The sequence below is a fragment of the Schistocerca piceifrons genome, chromosome 5 (genome assembly GCF_021461385.2).
Source record: "Schistocerca piceifrons isolate TAMUIC-IGC-003096 chromosome 5, iqSchPice1.1, whole genome shotgun sequence".
Taxonomy (NCBI): Eukaryota; Metazoa; Arthropoda; class Insecta; order Orthoptera; family Acrididae; genus Schistocerca; species Schistocerca piceifrons.
In genome coordinates this window covers 667,097,451-667,119,107 of record NC_060142.1, presented here as the reverse complement: position 1 = coordinate 667,119,107, position 21,657 = coordinate 667,097,451, and the positions used below count along the sequence as shown (strand labels likewise).

The window sequence follows — 21,657 nt, the reverse complement described above, 5'->3', positions numbered from 1 at the left end:
GCTCAACAAGCTTCAGTGGCAGACACTACGAGGTGGCGTTACAGAGGGTTTCCCTCCTAAGAGTCGCCAGCAGCATTTAATCTAGGATTCGGCAGATATTCACAGTTTCGTCTCTGCAATGTGTAGCTGAGCTTCCGCGGGAATTCTCAACTATGTGAGCCATCCATACACACATCACAACATGACACACATCTACATCTGCATCTGTATATTTGTACCAGGAGGAGAATGTCAGTAAGTCACTGTTAGCTCAAATTTCTCTGATTTACTGGTTGCGGTCGTCTTGGAAGACGCATGTAGGAGGAAAGAACAATACTCTAGCAGCGACAGCACCGTTATGGCCCGTGCTGACTGCTAGCGTCATGCACCAGCGCTGCTCAGTCGCTGCTGCAGTACTGGCTATTTTCATTGTTTCTCTGTCCTTGCAAACACATATCGAAAAAACGAATATCACACTACACTGATCTGGAACGACCGTATCGTAAGGGGAAGTATAATTTTGCTTTAAAACTCATTCTGTTTGTAACTGGCAACAAATGGAAGTATATGTTTTGGATGACTCCAGCTGCTCATTGCAGAAACAAGATTGTAAATAAAGACAAAAAACACGTATCGCGAAGGAATTGCCCGAGTGGGACAGAAATACGAATATGTGATATACATATACAGACAAACAAATTAATACAATTTCAGAAAAATTGGATGATTTACTCAAGAGAAGGTTCACAAATTGAGTAAATCATTTGTGCGTTGGTCCACCTGTGGCCCTTATGCAAGCAATTATTCGACTTGGCATTGATTAACTGAGTTGTCCGATGTCCCCATGTCGTACTCGTGCCAAATTCTGTTCAACTTGCACGTTAGATCGTCAAAATCCCAGGTTGATTGGAGGGTGCTGACCCTAGTGCTTCTCAACTGGGGAAGGATCCGGCGACTTTTCTGGCCAAGGTAGGATTTGGCAAGCACGAAAGCAAGCAGTAGAAACTCTTCCCGTGTGCGGGCGAGCGTTAACTTCCCGAAACGTAAGCTCAGAATTACTTTCGATGAAGGCCAACAAAACGGGGCGTAGAATATCGTCAGCGTATGGCTGTGCCGTAAAGGTGCCACGGACGACAACCAAAGAGGTCCTTATAAGAAAATAAATGGCATCCCAGACCATTATGCTCGTTTGTCGAGCCATATGGCGGGTGAGCGTCATGTTGATATCCGGCCACTGTACGGAGCGTCTCCAGAGACGTCTCCGGCCTGGAACCACTTTTACTAGTGAACCATGAATTTACTTTCAAAACTTTTTCTTAATAATTTACTTTTTTTACTAGCGATTCATCAAGAACATTAACACATTTAATCACACTATGTGAGCGTGGATGTAGTTGCCAGGGAGTAACTGATGAAATCAAAATGAAATTGCTTTTATCAAATGGAAATTTTATTCCAAAGCTTTTTTTTAAGAAACAGATTTAAAATTATAAGCAGAAATCACCCTCTAAATATCAAGTTACAATTTCTTCAGAGGCAGAAAGAAACAAATTTTTGAGTGTATGAGCTTTCGGGCTGAGAACCTTGCTACTCCCTTTTGACACGGCCGTAGTCACGAGCGCTCACAACAACCTCTGGAAGACTACACTGGTGCAAATCTGCAACACACCAGATTACTTTAAAAATTTTAACAACTCACACAGGCACATAAACTATGCACCCTATAGGAGGGATGTAAATGGTACAACACACTAAAATTAAAAGATTAATTTGCCACCGAATGTGCAACTTGATTTTGACTTCTAAGAAAAGTCTTACGGTGGAAGGGTGGCAACTTTATATACTAAAATGACCATTTAAATAAAAGCCCATGAAATGCAATCTTACATAAAATTATACAAGGTTGGCCAAACATGCTCTACAGTATACGTATACCGCCTCTCAAGATGATAGGCAAGATAAAAACATATTTCAGGAATTAGCCCGTTACACTTCAAGCAATAAATTCGTTAACACACCGAATCCGACAAACATGGCAGAGGCAGCTATTAACGTACGGCAGATTGATAGGGAGATTACCGAACAACCCGAACCGCAGGTTTCTCTAACCCGCCCGTACTCCACAAGGGAAAAACGAACCACCCAATTCACAAATAACGATTTTCCCGCTGGTGGACAAACGGAGAAGAATGGTGGGATGACCCCAAAACAAAGCGGCTGGTGACCTTACCAAGCAAACAAGTAGAATTTAACAAGTAAATGAAACAACATATCACCACTCACTTAACTTCTAATAAACTGCGATTTCTGGCGATGACCTGGCGCAGCACCCCCAAAACGCTCTCCCGAACCGTCCGCTGCCAGCCGCTTCAACGGACGCAGGAAAGCGCGCCGATCTCCCGTCTCATGGCGTCGCAGCTCGCATCGGGCAGACCGATGTCGTGGGTTGACTCCTGTCGCCCTCGTGTCGGTCGCTATACGGCGCGGCCCACTGGACTCATGTGGCGACCTCACATGCGCCGACGCTCAAGGTGGACAAGGTGTCTCAGTGCGTGACCGACCAACCGATCGATCCAACCGCCAATGACTGTTGCCTGAGCAACTCGAGCAGACTGGTAGCCTAACGCGCAGACTCAGATGCAGGAACTAAGCCCCCGACCGGGCGACCACTCGTTGAGTTCTCTCACTGCGCCACAAATTCGGACCAGAGACAGACTAGCAAGCTGGGGACGAGAAACTGACCCCAGACTGACTCCAGACTCACCCAGACTGACCAACTGGCGAGCTCTTAGCGCCCTTTAAATGCACGTGAACAGGCAACCTTTCCCCTTTCCCACCAGAGGGAGACACCGAAGCTGCGATTGCCACAGCGGCGCCGCCGCCAGATACGGAGGGCTACTGCTCCACACAAAGCGCTGCGGCGCGCTCTTCAAAACAGCAATTTTTACCACGGCTCAACTACAGTAAAAGTGCCCTCAGTGACGCGTCCCGCTTCAAATTGAGCCCCGATGACCAGCGAAGACAAGTCTGGAGACGCCCTAGACAGTGATAGGATACCATCCTCACTTTAACTCACCCTACTGCTGACAACCAGTAGTAATGATCTTGGACCGCGCTGCTACGGTCGCGGGTTCGAATCCTGCCTCGGGCATGGATGTGTGTGATGTCCTTAGGTTAGTTAGGTTTTAGTAGTTCTAAGTTCTAGGCGACTGATGACCTCAGATGTTTAGTCCCATAGTGCTCAGAGCCATTTGAACCATTTGGGGCCGCGCGGAGTGGCCGCTTGGTTTTAGGCGCCATGTCACGGATTGCGTGGCCCCTCCCGTCGGAGGTTCAAGTCCTCCCTCGGGCATGGGCGTGTGTGTGTGTTGTTCTTAGCATAAGTTAGTTTAAGTAGTGTGTAATTCTACGGACCGATGACCTCATCAGTTTGGTCCCTTAGGAATTCACACACATTTGAACATTTTGATTGGTCTGGTGTGCTATTTCTTTTCAAAGCATAACCCTTTTGGTTGTCAACCGTGGTACCCTTACGCTGCAGCGATACGTCTACTGTATTCTGCACCCTGTTTTGTTGCCCTTCGTGACCAGCCGTCCTGGGCTTACATTTCAGCGAGATAATGCCCGCCCGCACACGGTGGGAGTTTCTATTGCTTGTCTTCGTGCTTGCGAAACCCTACCTTGGCCAGAAAGGTTACCGGATCTCTCCCAAACTGAGAATGTTTGGACCATTTTCGGCAGGACCTTCCAATCACCTCCGGATTTTGAAAATCTAACGCGTCTGGCACGATATCCTTGAAACGTCCCCTTTGAAAAATTGTACAGGACTGTGCTTAACCTGACACACAATATTTTTAGCGCAACGCGATCTGACTTTCAGAAATCCCTACAAAAGAATGGCCCTGACTAACATTAACCTATGCATTTCACAAATCGCTTACCTCACAAAAATCTTGGTTACTCGAACTACTCCAATACAGCGAGCGCCACTACTGCCAGCTAAATAAAAGATTCAAACTATGGAAGGCACTAACTACTGATAGGCATAGTTAGCAAATGAAAGATATTAATAGAGAACAAACAATGTATTTACCTTGATATCATCATATATAAATATAGCAGTTCCATATGAAACGTCCCCTTTGAAAAATTGTACAGGACTGTGCTTAACCTGACACACAATATTTTTAGCGCAACGCGATCTGACTTTCAGAAATCCCTACAAAAGAATGGCCCTGACTAACATTAACCTATGCATTTCACAAATCGCTTACCTCACAAAAATCTTGGTTACTCGAACTACTCCAATACAGCGAGCGCCACTACTGCCAGCTAAATAAAAGATTCAAACTACGGAAGGCACTAACTACTGATAGGCATAGTTAGCAAATGAAAGATATTAATAGAGAATAAACAATGTATTTACCTTGATATCATCATATATAAATATAGCAGTTCATGACAAATTTCAAAACTCCGCCATCTCTCTCCCCACATCCACCACTGCTGGCGGCTCACCTCCAACTGCGCAACGCTACGCGCTGTTCACAGCCAGCTGCCTAACACTACAATGGCGAGTATTACAACAATGCAAAGCAGCCACAGACTGCACACAGCACAGCCAGTGATTTTCATACAGAGGTGGCGTTACCAATAAAAAACCTAAACATCCTACTTACATCCTTCAGGAGAACATCCAGTAACTCTGCCAATCAAAGCCAAGCCTAATAACAGCTTGCATGAAGGCCAGAGGTGGACCAACGCGTCACTGACAGCTATTTCTCTCGAATAAATCATCCAATCTTAATCTTCCTGGAACTGCAATCTTTCATTTATCTATACATGATGTAAATCACATCTGCCGATTTTTAGTGTATATGGGCAGAACATCAGCGGAAATGTACTTGACGACTCTTACGAGAGACGTTTGAACATTATGAAAAGATTTGCTGTTGAAATTCCCAGAACGTACGTTCGATCGAAGAATAGTGGGGCGTTCTATTAGTTCCTGCCACATATTTCTCGCGAAATGCCCACAGTGAGAAAATCAGAGAAATTAATCGTTCTTCCCACGAACTATTCGCTAATGGAGCGGATAACAACAGTTGCTCCGACAGTGAGGTGGTTTTGGGAGTATATATATGTAGATCATTGGGGAACGTAGTTCGTGATGAGAACACTGTAGCAAGCAGTTGTTGTTAACGCCTCCTTGGAGGCCAGTTAAGTAGTGATGCTTTTGCTATGCTCACTTTGAAAGTTATTTGATGAAGTTGAAGCAATCTTAAATCCTTACTATTCAAGGATAATTCTTATTTTTCGATATTTTTATTAACTTCATTCCGTCTTCTTTGGCTGCATCTATCGTTACGTATCCATAGCCCTGCAACAACAGCTGGTTAACTTGTGCCAAGTTTTTAAAAAATAATCTTTACCTCACTACAATGTTTTGTGGTTTATCGTTGTTGTTCGCGCTGTGAGTGCACTGAGCTCAATATTTGAGTCAGCTTCAGTTGTCAGTTACAATTGGTCGATAGAATTTTTGAGGAATGGGAGCGCCGACACAATGGCACAGCGCATTAGTGATGCAGATAAGGTTACTCGTTGCGAATTCTGTGCGGAAATGTTGCATCAGCTGGAACAACATAATCTTCAGCGATGAGTCAACATTTCATATCAGTGGCATGGTGAACACCCACAACTGCAGAATATTGGGCAGCGAAAATCAACATGCTCCCATGTACCACGTTCGTGACAGCCCCGAAGTTAATGTGTTTTGTGCCCTTAGCAGACAAAGTGTACAGTCCTTTCTTCTTCATGGAGAAAGCTGTCATGGTGTTGTGTAACTGGATATGCTCCAAAAAATTTTAATTCCATAGATCGATGAAAATGACCTAGATGGCATGATTTACTACCAGCAATATGGAGCACCACCTCTTTTCCTCACGGAGGTTCAGGGTTTCCTCGATAATCGCTTCCCAGGTCGGTGATGGTCGTGAAGGGCTAATCACATGGCGAACTCGTTTCCCAGAATTGACGTTACTGCCATTATTTATCTGGGTTTAATTAAACACAGTGTGTATGTTTCTCCCCTGCTGAATACTGTAGCCATCCTCAAAAATAGAATCTACTCTGTCATTGTACAAGTTAGGCTCGTTTCACTACGACGAGCGTCGGAAAAAAATTGACTATCGGTGAGATGTTTGCCGCATCACAAATGTTAGCCACATGGAGCCAAAATGACACGTGGCAGTTTTATGTAGATCTTGAGGTTGTTTGCTATAAACTGACACATCTACCGATTCTTGAAGTTAGATCGATAAATTTCTATATAATCCCAAATTCCCAAAGCCCTTTTTGACTCACGCTGTATTATCATACCCCGTAATATAAATATATTTATGATCCACAGCTTGGGATAGGATAAAATGTGGTTCGAACAGAACAACAGGATTAATGTAACGCTGCGCAAGTGTATTACAAGGCGCTCGATTTTTATACCACTTAGCTGTAGGATTAATTCATACTAACTAAATTTATTATAAGAACAGCTCTTCAGTGCAAGAAACTGTTGCTAATATCAAACTAAATCATTAGGTAAGACAGCTGCAGGATTGAAGTATGTGATACATACTTTCTACTTCCACAATTTGTATCTATGTTAGATCAGAAAAACTTACTGTAGGTATATATAGTTGATTCTTTTATAAAAATGAAAGTTTCATGAGTAGTGTCGCTGTGTGAGCACATATCAGGTCGCTGTATGAGGCATCAACCTGCTGATTAATCTTATGCATTCCAGAGCTTCACATTACACTTTCCAATAGTAACAGTAGATCAGCATTCAGTTCTACTTGAGAACTGCTACGCTCAAGTTCATGGTGTCTCCAGACGCAAAATTAAGTGCCGTTGACAGGTTTTACGATAAGCGGTACACCCAACTCAAAAATGCCAGGAAACCGCCGGTAAAGCCTGGAGATTACATGTCCTGTACGTTCTCGTTATTCACATGTTATTCTCACTACGTTGCAATCTTCACGCTATCTGGTGTACGTTTCTAAAAGTCGGCGGGCCTCAGTTTCCGTTCATCTGACGCCAGAAACACGACTAACAGCACCTAGCTTCTTCGTTTCCTACTGTTAAACCACCCTTCCACGTTTTGTAAATGCTTTTCCGGAAGGACTGATTTCCCACATAACCACTGTTATAGCACTTACCAACGGAAGTAAATAAGTTGGAACCACCTGCTGGTCAGGGAACCGAACACAAATGTCTTTGTACCACAGACAGCTCGTCACTGTGTATGCCTCAGCCTCTATCTCATGACTCTTCTACAATCTTTCCATAACCCACAGATGCTCTTTCATGATGTTGCTAAATTAGCACCTTCAGGATTTTTTCCTCTTCTAGCTTGATGGCCATTCAGCCATAACTACGAAGTTTGGTAAGTGGCAGTTTTGGCCCTTTCCCTTCAGGCTTGTTACTCGGATGTGATGATTCAACTTGATCACTGTTCGCAACTGGTAACTGGTAAGGTTAATTTTTATGAAGACCTGCACCATTTACGAGAATTCTCTGCCACGTCAGCCTTCCAAATACGCATCTCGACATGGTTCACATCGAAATCTACGTCTGTACTCCGCAAACCATCTCACAGCGAGCAATGAGGGTACAGGGTGACAATTATTGAACTGTAGGAAATAAAATCATCATAACGTCTGAACTTTGTCCATTAGGACGTTCAAACTGCACGGTTGGTCGCGGGGCATGATGGGAATAACTATGCGCATGGTTTGGTTTAGCCCACTTTCATTTGGATGGGTTATGGGTTCGTCAGTAACCAATATTGCGGAATTTGGGGGATTGAGAATCCATATTTCGCGATGTAGAAGTATCTTCGCCCTCAACGGGTGGCTGTGTGGTGTCCAGTGTCCAGTCACGGAATAATCATTGAGATATTCCTTGATAGCTCACTGACTACCGAAAGGTACGTAATGTTTTTGGACATGATTTCAGCGGCATTATCCAAAGTGATCCTGATTTCGACAAGATGTTGTTCATGCAAGATGGAGCTCGACCTCATCGAAGCAGCAGAGAGTTTAATGTCCTGGAGGAGCATTTTGGGGACTGCATGCTGGCTCTGGGGTACCCAGAGGCCACTGGCAGGGGCCTCGATTGGCTGCCATATTCTCCGGATCTGAACACACGCGACTCGGTTTTGTGGGGCTATATTAAAGACAAGGTGTACAACAATAACCCCAAAACTACTGCTGAGCCAAAACAGCCATTCAGGAGGTCATCGACAGCATCGGTGTTCCGACGCTTCAGCGGGTCACGCAGAATTTCGCTATTCGTCTGCGCCACACATCGTCATTGATGGCAGGCGCATGGAAGATCTCATAACTTAAATCCCAATATCTGTGGTGACGTTTACATGTTGAATAAAGTGTGTGCATTCCGTAGTCTGTAACTACTTTACGTTTGTTTCATATAGTTCAACAATTGTCACCCTGTACTTTGGTGTTACTGTCATATTGCCTTCACCTGTTCCATTTTTTAATGGTGATTGGGAAGAATGTCGGTATGTCAGTATTAAATTTCTCTGATTTTCTCGTTGTGTTTTTTAAGATGCATTTTGGAGGAAGTAACGTACTGAACAACTCTTCCAAGATCTTACTCTCTCGGGATTTCAGTAGCAAATCTCTAGGTGATGCATTTCGCCTCTTTCGTAGCGTCTGCCATTGGAGCTAGTTCCGTATCTTCCCAAATGCTCTCGCGCTGATTAAACGATCCCGTGATTAAATGAATCGCACTTCGTCGGCACAGCATAGCAAATCGAGTATCTGGTTTACTGAATACTGTAACACTCCAAGAAACCCGAAAACCCAAATAAGAATGTCATGATAATTTAGAGTAGGGAACAGTGTTATCCTGACAGTTTGTAATGTCTCTTGCAGCGGTCTCTCCGCGATATTTTCAGAAATTTTATAAATTATAAAACTCAGTACATATCTCGAAATATCTCTTCTTATCTTACCGATTCCTAAACTTTAATATACGATGATTATCAATGCAAAGTAGTTTCAAGCCCTATTATTCCTTGGAGCGTCCATTTACTCCATGGAATAGCTTCTCTGCTATCTGTTTTCTCTTATGAAAAGAAGGAGGAATTCTTGCCGATTAGCCGTGAAAGAAGGAGGATGTATATGTATGTATTGTCGAGCTAGTCGCCATCTTGATGAGATTCTGTACGAGAAGGAATTTAATACAAGAACTAAACTAAAGTAAGTGTGTTCGCGTATTATTTAACTGATTATTATTGACAGTGTCTGCTTACTACGCTGTGTTGCACGGGATCAGTGGGGAACGTCTGATTTACACTGGACGAACCTGCCGTTTTGTATGCTCAACATATCCAGTTACTTCAAATAAACAGGCTAACACGGTCTTACCAGCAGATCTCCGGTCTTCCCCATGTGATCACCGAAAGTTTATAATTATTACAAATGTTTTCAGGAGATCGACTGACAATTTTCGTCGCACCGAGACTTGGAAATTGGTTCACTGCCTTATGGAATTTAAGTTAATCTCAATTTAATCAGGATAGAACAGTATTGAACTGTGTGAATGTGATAAGCCTGCTTTGTGAATGAACATTCCCTTAACATACGCATGTTTTTACTATCCTGATCAGTGAAGCTAAATCAGGCCGGTGTGACAGAGGTTTTTAAATTTTTTGAATACCACAAAAAAAATATTAAAAGTTACGATAACTTTGACAATAATATAACACCTTAAAGTTTTGATGAACACCAATTTCAATAAGTACTGAGTATGTCATGATATAAAGGTAGAAAGAAGGAAAGGTTATTTTTAAACAGCTATCAAACATCTCAGTCATAACTACCAATCAGTGCGACGAAAGTTAAGTCCAAAGTAATATGTCGGTCAAAGATAACATTTATTGTGAAAGAGAGTTGTAAACGCGGCGAAAAGGAAATTCTATGCGTCTACAACGCTCGATCATGGAAAAGTTAGTCGCTTGCAAGCTTGCTTGCTATAAAGTCAAGAGAGAGCACCGTTTGTTATAGTACTACAACGGAACACTACGAGATTATTTCTTTAAAAAAAAGTAATATTGTGTGATAGAAATGCGCGGAGTTTGTTCTCAGTTAATCTGACTTGAGAACTTGAACTGAAGTGATATTCTGATAGTGTACGACGAGTTAATGAACTTTAAATTTTGGAGATATTATTGTTGGACTCAACCTTCATCAAAGTGAACAGTTACAATGAAGAATGGACATAGTATCGAAGACTGCAATACCTGATTAGCCTGGAGTAGGAAACATTAATACGAATACACGAAGATAATACAAATACCCCGATTGTAAAACTTGTCGTAATTGTCACGATCACCGAATTGAAAAGAATCGTAATTGATCAGATCCATCAGTGTGCGTGTGGTGTGATGAATATAAACTAATTGCTAAGAAGGAACAATAAAATCGTTCGTCAGTAATGTAAATCTCACCTGTTGGCTCCATCATTAATTGAACTGTGTGATAGTTGACAATCAAAATTAATTAACTGTGAACATTTTAATTGAAAGAGTGACTAGATGAACATTGAGCATTGAAAGGAGTGTTTTGCCGAAATAATATCACGAGGCACGAAAGCAAAATAGCATTATAGATTATCTCTGGATTTGCGTCGTGCCGTAGTGAACAATTCTGCCTATCAACGTAACAACAACTACTGATACTGAACCGCAAATGAATTTTTCCTCGCTTCAGTGGTGTGAAACGACGCCGGTGATGAATGATTCACTCAATACTGCAATAAATAACTAACCGGGCACAGAAAATTATCATAAAACCGTAAGGCGGCCAGAGTGGCCGAGCGGTTCTAGGCGCTACAGTCTGGAGCCGCGCGACCTCTGCGGTCGCAGGTTCGAATCCTGCCTCGGGCATGGATGTGTGTGATGTCCTTAGGTTAGTTAGGTTTAAGTAGTTCTAAGTTCTAGGGGACTGATGACCTCAGAAGTTAAGTCCCATAGTGCTCAGAGCCATTTGAACCATAAAACCATAATAGACAATTAAAATCAGCAGTTCGCATCGCTGAGAAGACTGTGCGGACTCGCAAACGGACTTTCATACATAACGCTAGGAACAATTTTCTTTAGAGATTTTCAGGTGCTGTTCCACGTTGTACGACGGGGACAACCATCAGTGCGCGTCGCGTCTCCATTCCACTGACCGAGCTGTAGCAGTAGCGGCTCAACATCAACAGCGACAACAAAAAGGGGAGAGGGGACGTCACAATACCTAACTCTTTCACTTCATGAAGAATTCAATGACAATGAGTGTGGACATGCGTAACTACCTACATCACCAGATGTAGTGTATTGTAGTCAGTCAATTTAATGCTATTCTAGAGAATACAGCATTGGAGAGTTGATACAAACATGCTGTAACAATAAATAAAAAGACCACAAATATTTTTAATTTTCTTAATGTGGAAGGGAACAATGACACGATTTTGTTTTGGTGAGAGTATCAAAGTAGATATAATGTTACTAAGTTCCTAATTAATAAATTTTTTATAGTGACAAGAAAAAATCTGCAGTAGAATCTTGCGACAGATGAACGTATGAAATGAGAAGGAAATAGTGATGTTCAGTATGCGGTAGAGAAGTACAAATAACTTGCAGAGTTCACAGAAAAACGACTGAAAGCTGAGTTCTGACAGGAAAGAGGTTTCCACAGTTCCAAGAACAGCCACAGCAGACCACGCGATGTACTCCAGAATTAATACCGGTTGCCTTAACGAACCACAGCGACGACACGACATGGAAACGCTTCTGCCGTCAGCCTCTCGGCCGTGTCAGGCCGAGTAAACAGTCCCTCGAGCTCCACGCAACAGAGGTCGTTTCTCTGCTTACACTGGCCGGCGAGGAGGAGCTGAGCGCATCTACCAGGCAGACTCGGCCCTCTGTGTCGCCACACAATCTGCAAACATACCATCTCGTCATGTCCGAATGACCCCGCTATTCTGCCAACTACACTAAAGCAACGAGAACACTGAGTTGTCACTCATTCGTGGCTGGTCTCTGTAGTCCCTCACAATGTTGCTGGTGGTGGTGGTGGTTAGTGTTTAACGTCCCGTCGACAACGAGGTCATTAGAGACGGATCGCAAGCTCGGGTTAGGGAAGGATTGGGAAGGAAATCGGCCGTGCCCTTTCAAAGGAACCATCCCGGCATTTGCCTGAAACGATTTAGAGAAATCACGGAAAACCTAAATCAGGATGGCCGGAGACGGGATTGAACCGTCGTCCTCCCGAATGCGAGTCCAGTGTGCTAACCACTGCGCCACCTCGCTCGGTCAATGTTGCTCGGTGCACGTCTAAAGCGCAGTTTCATTCGCTAATGCTCAACGTTTTCAGTCTAGGGACGAATGTTTCATGTTGATTGCCGAGATAAGGAATTGAGTGAAGATCGCATCGATGTAATGTACGGCGTGTCAGCTGCAAAAAACTGCCGACGAATAATGATGAAGAAACAGATAGAACGAAGAGAAACGGAAAAAGTGCTTGCTCGCATGGAGGATGATATTCACGTATCCAATGGTTCGAATATCTTTTTTTTTTTTTTTTTTTTTTGTCGTCTTACTTTTTTTCAGTTCCAGTTCCTGAATCATGTAAATATACAGTTCATCAAATGCATGCTAATTAACATGCATCTAATCATCATTTTTATGAAAAATGCAAGTCATCATGTCACTACCTACTTATTGCACACCATTGCAAACATAAACTCTTAATTACTGATATTGTATAGAAGATTGTTCACAAAGATTTTCTAAGTTAAACAAACATTAGACAACTACGGGCGAACTTACATAAAATATCGGTCAGTATGAACTTTTATTTGCGATTAAAACTGGAATTTTGTTGATGATACGTAGTTACAAAGAAGAAAATGTGAATTTTTGTAAAAATGATGGTAATATATGTGTTAATTAGCCTATACTCGATGAAATTTAAGTGATGTAGGTATTCGAATGAACGAAAAAATAAGACAGAGGTCACAACAAGATTCGAACCAGCGATCCAGTGATTACCCAATTTCCGTTCTCCAACGTTATCGATTTTTTTCCCACACTGACAACATGAAAGTCAAAATAGATACAAGAAATTCAAACAATTAACAGCAATTTATCTGCATAAGTTGTGGATTAAAACCTCCTTCACATTTTTGTTCCACTTCCTTACACAAAATAACCAAAACTCGATTTCATTCTAATCAGTCAAAAAATAAGACTATTACTGTACGCAGTATTTCAGATAAGCACTCTACAACTGGTAAAATATTTGAGTAGTTCTATTAACATCTGACATTCTAAATAACATCTTAAGTTTATGATTAGAAAAGGGTTAATACCAATTAGCAACTACTTGTCAAGCATTTTACAGAGAACACATTTATTTCACACACAGATACATAAAAAAATTAAATTTTAGGTACAGCCAACGGAAGTTCTTTAAAAGTCAAAGGAATATAAGAGTGAACAAGTTCTTTAATAGTTACATTTCAGTTTAATTGGAAATAAATCAGTCTTTCTTAATATGTAGCAAATCATTGACTGAAGTAACCATCTGACTCCTGTGAGGTCTTGCACGAGCTTGTGCACGAACCCTCTTCGCGTATTCGCATATTCCAAACGATTTTGGCAGGATATTGTATATGCTTCTGCCGGAGCAGGATCTCTTATATTCGGTTCATTTAACAAGTCTTGAATTCCAAACAAAATCTGCTTGATTGTTATCGCTGGTCGCCATACCTTGTCTTCATCAAGGAGTGAACTGCAATCTGTTCCTGAAGGATAGATATTGGGATGGAACAACGGTGGTTCAAATTTGCATTCTGGGGGCTAGAAGGATAATCATCCTTGAAGATCATTCTTAGTTTATATTGACCTCCTTCCCAAGGTGTCCCTTTCTTCCCAGGTATGGAACATTCCCAGCTCATCGGATTTAAGCTTCTATCTGCGTTCTTTACTGGTCGAGCTACAAAGCCAAATGGGTGATCCTTCCTCCAGGCTTTCCGCTCCGCTAGACGTCCTATGGCGATCCCCGACATTTCTGCACCGAGCCTAGCGATCTGATACAAGCGTTAACAATGTATAATACAAAGAGCTTTCTCAACACCAATCTTTAGGACACAATACACCTCCCGTTTAAACACAAGAATTCGATTGAGCCACATGCCCCATTGTGAAAAACAACCTTACTTTTGGCGACTTGAAGTTTCTCACAACATTTCAAAGTCAGTTATCTACAGAAATTTTGACAGTTGTGTGGGTCAGCTTTGGCTTACTGGTATCTGAGTCCTGATTTTCGCATAATTTAAATACAAAAATCCACTTTCCGGGCCGTCTCTTTGTAAGCAGATCATGTTTCCACCCACCTCTACGCTCTCACTGACGTCCGTGTCTGTCATTTCATATCTGTATAACTTGAAAAAACATTAAAGCAGTGTACCGCACACCAGCGCCAGTTCTGAGCTAGCACTTCTTTTCGCTAAATTGACGGTGACGCCCTGATTAGTTACTGGGTTTCCTGATAATGACTCTGAACGTTTTTTTTTTACAAGTTCTAAGTTTTTCTGATCAGACTTTCTAAATTTTTTAATATTTTGTAGTCTACTGATGTATAGAATAGGGACATATGGAGAACACTTGAAAGAAGAAGAGACAGGGTGATAATATATGTGTTAAGACATCAGGGAATAGCTTTAGTGATATCAGAGGGAGCTGTAGAGGGTAAGAAGACAGAGCTTGAAATGTAAGCCAACATATAAAAAATGAAATAAGTGTATGGCATTGTTGGACGGCGGGGTCCATCCGGGGAAGTTCGGCCGCCAAGTGCAAGTCTTATTTCAGTCGAGGACACATTGGGCGACTTCCATGCCGGTGATGAGGACAACACAACGCCCAGTCCACGAGGAGAGAAAACCTCCAAGCCGGCCGAGATACGAACCCGGGCCCACTGCATGGGAAACAAGAACGTTACCATCCACCTAAGCAGGCGGACATATCCAACATACAATTGAAGACATTGGCTTCACTCCTACTCTGAGAGGAAGAGGTTCGCACAAAAGAAGATGTCAACTTAGGCTTCGTCAAATCAATAATAAGACTGACGACGTGCAAAAATAAATAAATCAATAAAATCAAATAAAGTAAAAAAATTACAAACGAAAAGACATAATATTGTAAATGTTCTATAGTATTATTACATCAACCAATTTTTAGCGTCTTACAAGGCGATCATAGTTTAAGTTTAATGATAGCCTTGTAAACCGAAAACCAGTTAAGAGGAAACTGAAGAGCCAAAGAAACTACTACACCTGCCTAATATCGTGTCGGGGCTCTGTGAGCACCCAGACGTGCCGCAACGTGACGTGGCATGGACTTGACTAATCTCTGAAGTAGTGCTGGAGGGAACTGACACCATGAATGTTGCAGGGCTGTCTATAAATCTGTTAAGAACACGAGGGGGTGGGAGATCTCTGCTGAACTGCACGTTGAAATGCATCCCAAATACGCTCAATAATGTTCATGTCTGGGGAGTTTGATGGCCAGCGGAAGTGTTTAAACTCAAAAGAGTGTTTCTGGAGCCACTCTGTAGCAATTATGGACGTGTGTGGTGTTGCATAGTCCTTGTGTTGCCAAAGTCCGTCGGAATGCCTAATGGACATGTATGAATGCAGGTGATCAGACAGGATGCTTATGTACGTGTCACTTGTCACAGTCGTATCTAGAAGTATCAGGAATCCCATATCACTTCAACAGCACACTCCCCACTCCATTACAGAGCCTCCGTCAGCTGGAACTGTCCCCTGCTGACATGTAGGGTCCATGGATTCATGAGGTTGTCTCCATTCTCATACACGTCCATCCGCTCGATACAATTTGAAAGGAGTCTCGTCCGACCAGGCAACATGTTTCCAGTCATCAACAGTCCAATGTCGGTATTGACGGGCCTAGGTGAGGCGTAAAGCTTTGTCTCGCGCAGTCATCAAGGGTAAGCGAGCGGGCGTTCAGCTCCGAAAGCCCATATCGATGATGTTCTGTTGAATGTTTCGCATTCTGACACTTTTTCATGACCCAGCATTGAAATCTGCAGTAATTTGTGGAAGGGTTACACTTCTGTTACGTTCAAAGATTCTCTTCAGTCGTGTTGGCCCCCTTCTTGCATGTTTTTTTTCCGGTCACAGTGATGTCGGAGATTTGATGTTTTACCGGATTCCTGATATTCACGTGCACTCGCGAAATGATCGCACAGGAAAAATCTTCACTTCATGGCTCCCTCAGAGATTCTCTCTCCCATCGCTCATGTGCCGACAATAACACCACGTTCAAACTCGCTTAAATCTTGATAAGCTGCCATTGTAGCAGCAGTAACCGATCTGCGCCAGACACTTCTTCTCTTATACAGAGCTTGCCGATCGCAGCGCCGTATTATGCCTGTTTACATATCTCTCTCTGTATTTGAGCCGCGTGGGTTTAGCCGAGAGGTCTAAGGCGCTGCAGTCATGGACAGTGCGGCTGGTCCCGGCGGAGGTTCGAGTCCTCCCTCGGGCATGGGTGTGTGTGTTTGTCCTTAGGATAATTTAGGTTGAGTAATGTGTAAGCTTGGGGACTGATGACTTAGCCATTTAAGCCCCATAAGATTTCACACACATTTGAACATTTCTCTCTCTATTTGCTGTATTTGAGTACGCATGCATATACCAATTCCTTTGTCATTTCAGTGTATTTGTTTTCTTTTCCTGTTGTCCTCAGTTTCGCGTAATGTCATGTTGATAATTAACACTTTAGATCCGTCTAACCATAACTGAACAAAACTGTTCATTTCCTAGTTCTGCGGAAACAAAACTTCGTATGGCAGAAAGTAGAATAGCTGCAAAACAGAAAGTAAGACACATGTAGACCTTCATCTACGAGTTTTACCACTGAAGACGCCTTGCAAATAATAAAAGCGAAATGCGTATGGTAAGAAACCCTCCTTTCATTCAGTTGTGATTAGAGGGACTGAACCGTTGCACGGTCGATACGTCACGCCATGGTGTCTATAGCTCTGGTCAGACGCGCTGGTGGGTGCCAGCAAGCGCGCTGATGCCGCATATGGGCCTAGTCTCGCCTAGAGCTAACATTCGAAAATGGCAGTGTTGAGCGCCCGTAGTTGTCTAGTTCCAGAGCCAGAGGAACGACATTAGCGAGACGGCGTGTAGATTTTCGCGCAATTCTTGTTTTCCACAGTGCTATGTGGGTAATTCAAAACCCAAGGTGTTGACAGATGTGAAAATTACCGAATTATCGGTAAGTCACGGCCGCAAAATACTAACACGAATTATTTACAGACGAATGGAAAAACTGGTAGAAGCTGACCTCTGGGAAGATCAGTGTGAATTCCGTAGAAATGTTGGAACACGTGAGGCAATACTGACCCTACGACACTATCTTAGAAGATAGATTAAGGAAAGGCAAACCTACGTTTCTAGCATTTGTAGACTTAGAGAAAGCTTTTGACAATGTTGACTGGAATACTCTCTTTCAAATTCTGAAGGTGGCAGGGGTAAAATACATGGGGCGAAAGGCTGTTTACAATTTGTACAGAAACCAGATGGCAGCTATAAGAGCCGAGGGGCATGAAAGGGAAGCAGTGGTTGGGAAGGGAGTGAGACAGGGTTGTAGCCTATCCCAGATGTCATTCAATCTGTGTATTGAGCAAGCAGTAAAGGAAACAAAAGAATAGGAATTAAAATCCATGGAGAAGAAATAAAAACTTTGAGGTTCGCCGATGACACTCTAATTCTGTCAGAGACAGCAAAGGACCTGGAAGAGCAGTTGAATGGAATGAACAATGTCTTGAAAGGAGGATATAAGATGAACATCAACAAAAGCAAAACGAAGATAATGGAATGTAGTCGAATTAAGTCGGGTGATGCTGCGGGAATTAGATTAGGAAATGGGACACTTAAAGTAGTGAAGGAGTTTTGCTATTTGGGGAGCAAAATAACTGATGATGGTCGAAGTAGAGAGGATATAAAATGTAGACTGGCAATGGCAACGAAAGCATTTCTGAAGAAGAGAAATTTGTTAACATCGAGTATAGATTTAAGTGTCAGGAAGTCGTTTCTGAAAGTATTTGTGTGAAGTGTAGCCATGTATGGAAGTGGACGATAAATAGTTTAGACAAGAAGAGAATAGAAGCTTTCGAAATGTGGTGTTACAGTAGAATGCTGAGGATTAGATGGGTAGATCACATAACCAATGAGGAGGTACTGAATAGAACTGTGGAGAAGAGAAATTTGTGGCACAACTCGACTAGAAGAAGGGATCGGTTGGTAGGACAAGTTCTGAGGCATCAAGGGATTATTAATTTAGTATTGGAGGGCAGCGTGGAGGGTAAAAATTGTAGAGGGAGACCAAGAGATGGATACACCAAGCAGATACAGAATGATGTAGGTTGGAGTAGGTACTGCGAGATGCAGAAGCTTGCACAGGCTACAGTAGCATAGAGAGATGTTTCAATCCAGTCTCTGGACTGAAGACCACAACAACAACAATGTGGGTAGGATTTCGAAGCTGCTCCAACAAGGCTTACTTCGACAGCAGGAAGAATGTGACTGAAAATGGCAACTGAGGTTTGGCGTCAAAGCAATTCCACAATGCACATTTGCTATAAATATTTAAAATACCTTCTAGACAATGGTGGTGAACTGTTAGCGTATACACGGATGCTCCATAGGAAATATTTACGGAAAATGGGCATAATGGATAGCGATGATATCAGAGAAACGCAGTGGGACGTTACGGAAGAAAAGCAACCATTTTAAGAAAAAACATTGCTAACGTACGGGTTATCTGTGCAGCAGCTTGTGGCATTGGAACAAGATCTATCCAAAGCATGTGTCGGAAGAAAAGAATCCCCTACGTTCAGTTCTCCAAGGAAAAATATTAAATAACATAGTTCTTTAACCAAATCAAACAACTTATCGAAAGACGTTGTCAGGCCGAGATTCCATCAGTGTTACAATAATGGCGATTACCTGACGTCAGAAAAGCTGAGAAAAAATTCATCAAAAAAATAAATTTTACTGGATGGGATAGGTCTGCGAGGCTTCTGTTAAGCGATATAAGATCTAAACACGGAAGTGATATGAGACCTATACTCTATTTGGATGAAACTCAGGATACTCAGAACCATTCAGTAAAATACTTATTGTAGAATTGAAGCCAAAGAGGGGCTGTAAGCTACCTGTTGGGAAAGGAGCCAGGCTGACGACTATGCATGTGGGGTCAGCGAAGACTGGTTTTCTTTAAAAACAGTAAATAATTTACAGATGTAACAAAAAAAAAGTCAGAATACTACCATCAGGAATTGAACACAGCTAGATTTGAGCAACTATGCGTTTTCGTTAGCGTGCTAGTTTGCTTGAAATTCCAGTAGTTATAGTAGTTTTCACCCTGATATGCGCTTTTGTCAGTGATTTACATACATTTACACTTCATATAAACTTGTAATACCTAATGTTATCTATAAAAGTTTTCCACTCCACAGAATTCAGATAACGAATTGAACAGGAGGGCTTTAACAATGTTTTCTAAATTCACACAATGTACGCATCATTGCTACATAACGATATGACTGACGTAGCCTAAATCACCATTTCACCGCAAAAACGAGCAATTAAATTGATTTTGAACAAAGCAGAAACTACTACGATGAGTAACAGAGGTGCATGTGACTTATGAAGTTCTTGTGACTCACGATCTGGCAACAGCGCCCTAGCAGCCACCCGTCAGTACACGTGACCGGAGCTATAGTAAAACATCATGGCGTTAGGAGGGCGTGGTTCTTGACGGAGATGGAGGCGCGAGGGCAGTGACGGAGAGACCGGGAGGGTGAAACAGTTCGCTCGAGGTGAGGCGGCCGGGTTGGAACTTGGCGGGGAGGCGATTAGTGTGCTGGCACTTGACAGCTAGTAAAAGTTCGGCAGTTAACAGTCACCGGCTCTGAGCGTAGCAGCAATCCCAGGACGAGAAACTCAGGCCGGTTCCTCGATTGTGAACCATTACTACCTCGGCTGCGGGCAGCGGTGAACCTTTGTACCTGTGGGGCGCCTGCCAAGGGAAGGAGCGTGTTGTCTGCTTCAGTGACTGAACGGACCTAGAGGCGGACGGTGGACCGTTGATGTGTTGAAGTATCCTAAGGAAATGCAGTCCGAAAACGAAGGAAGTAGGTTACAGTACACTTGTTCGCCCACTGCTTGAATACTGCTCACCGGTGTGGGATCCGTACCAGATAGGGTTGATGGAGGAGGTCCAACGGAGAGCAGCACGCTTCGTTACAGGATCATTTGGTGATCGCGAAAGCGTTACGGAGATGATAGACTCCAGTGGAAGACTCTGCAAGAGAGACGGTCAGTAGCTCGGTACGGGCTTTTGGTGGTTTCGAAAACATACCTTCACCGAGGAGTCAAACAGTATACTGCTCCCTGCTACATATATCTCGCGCAGTGACCACACAGAGGCAAACCGAAAATCTTTCCTTCCACGAACAATACGAGACTGGAATAGAAGGGAGAACCGATAGAGGTACTCAAAGTACCCTCCGCCACACACCGTCAGGTGACTTGCGGATTATAGATGTAGATATAGAAGATGCTGCGTCGGCTCCACGCTGTCTTTCCTGGATCGTTGTACTGATATATCAGGTGAGCTTGTAACACTCCGGTTTAATCTACTTACTTATCTCGCTCGATCGGGATCTGATAGCAGCCCAAATAGATAATAACTAATGTGACCGTGTACCTAATGGGGCTGGCAATCGGATTGGACTGCTACGGAGATGTTACATTCCATTTTGTCCTTCTCAAATGCTGTAATAATGAAATGTCTGGTGCCAAGAAGAACGACAACACGGCTTCATTAATCAACAACTTATATTCATCACAAAAACACAAAGTAAGGAGACAGCCACTGCCTTCGTCGTACAGAGTTAATAACGGCTAATCTCAGCACAGGCCCTTCCGTTATTCATTACCGTCACACGCAATTTCAGTCATTGTAATCCAACACTACAATTCAACACTGCAATCCAACACTGCAATCCAAATGATGCCGGCGCGGTAGCGCGTCATTACAAATATCGGCACAAAAAATATCACTGAATCACACTAGTAATTATACTTTTTCACTTTCCCGTATATTTCTAACACAAAGGGGTTAAACCACGGCGATGGCCACTCCCTTTGTCGGTACGGTCTTGCATTCCAGCAACAGACCTCCACCCGGCTCGGCCCGCAGCGCGTCCCACACTGTATCTCAACACTCGCTCTCGCTCTCGCAACCCGACACACACTATCGATTGTCTGTCCTGTCGACCTGTGCTGTCGCAAAACTTATAGTAAGGGCCTACGGACCCCTTACAAGCTTCCGATTTGGGTTATCGGATACGATGGAGCCGAGCATCGTTAGTAACTGTAGTTATAATTAATATTTCCTGTACCAGAACTGCAACTGTTTAGTTCGGTAGTTTTATGGTTGTTTGTTCGAGGTTCACGTCTTGTTCCATATCACACATCTGGTTATTGATCCCGCTTCTGCCT

The 21,657-nt window shown here is 42.9% G+C and overlaps 1 pseudogene; it reads right to left on the bottom strand.

Moving 5' to 3' along the window:
* Positions 1-13,589: 13,589 nt before the first annotated feature.
* Positions 13,590-14,118, bottom strand: LOC124799188 (annotated as a pseudogene).
* Between the last annotated feature and the right edge of the window lie 7,539 nt (positions 14,119-21,657).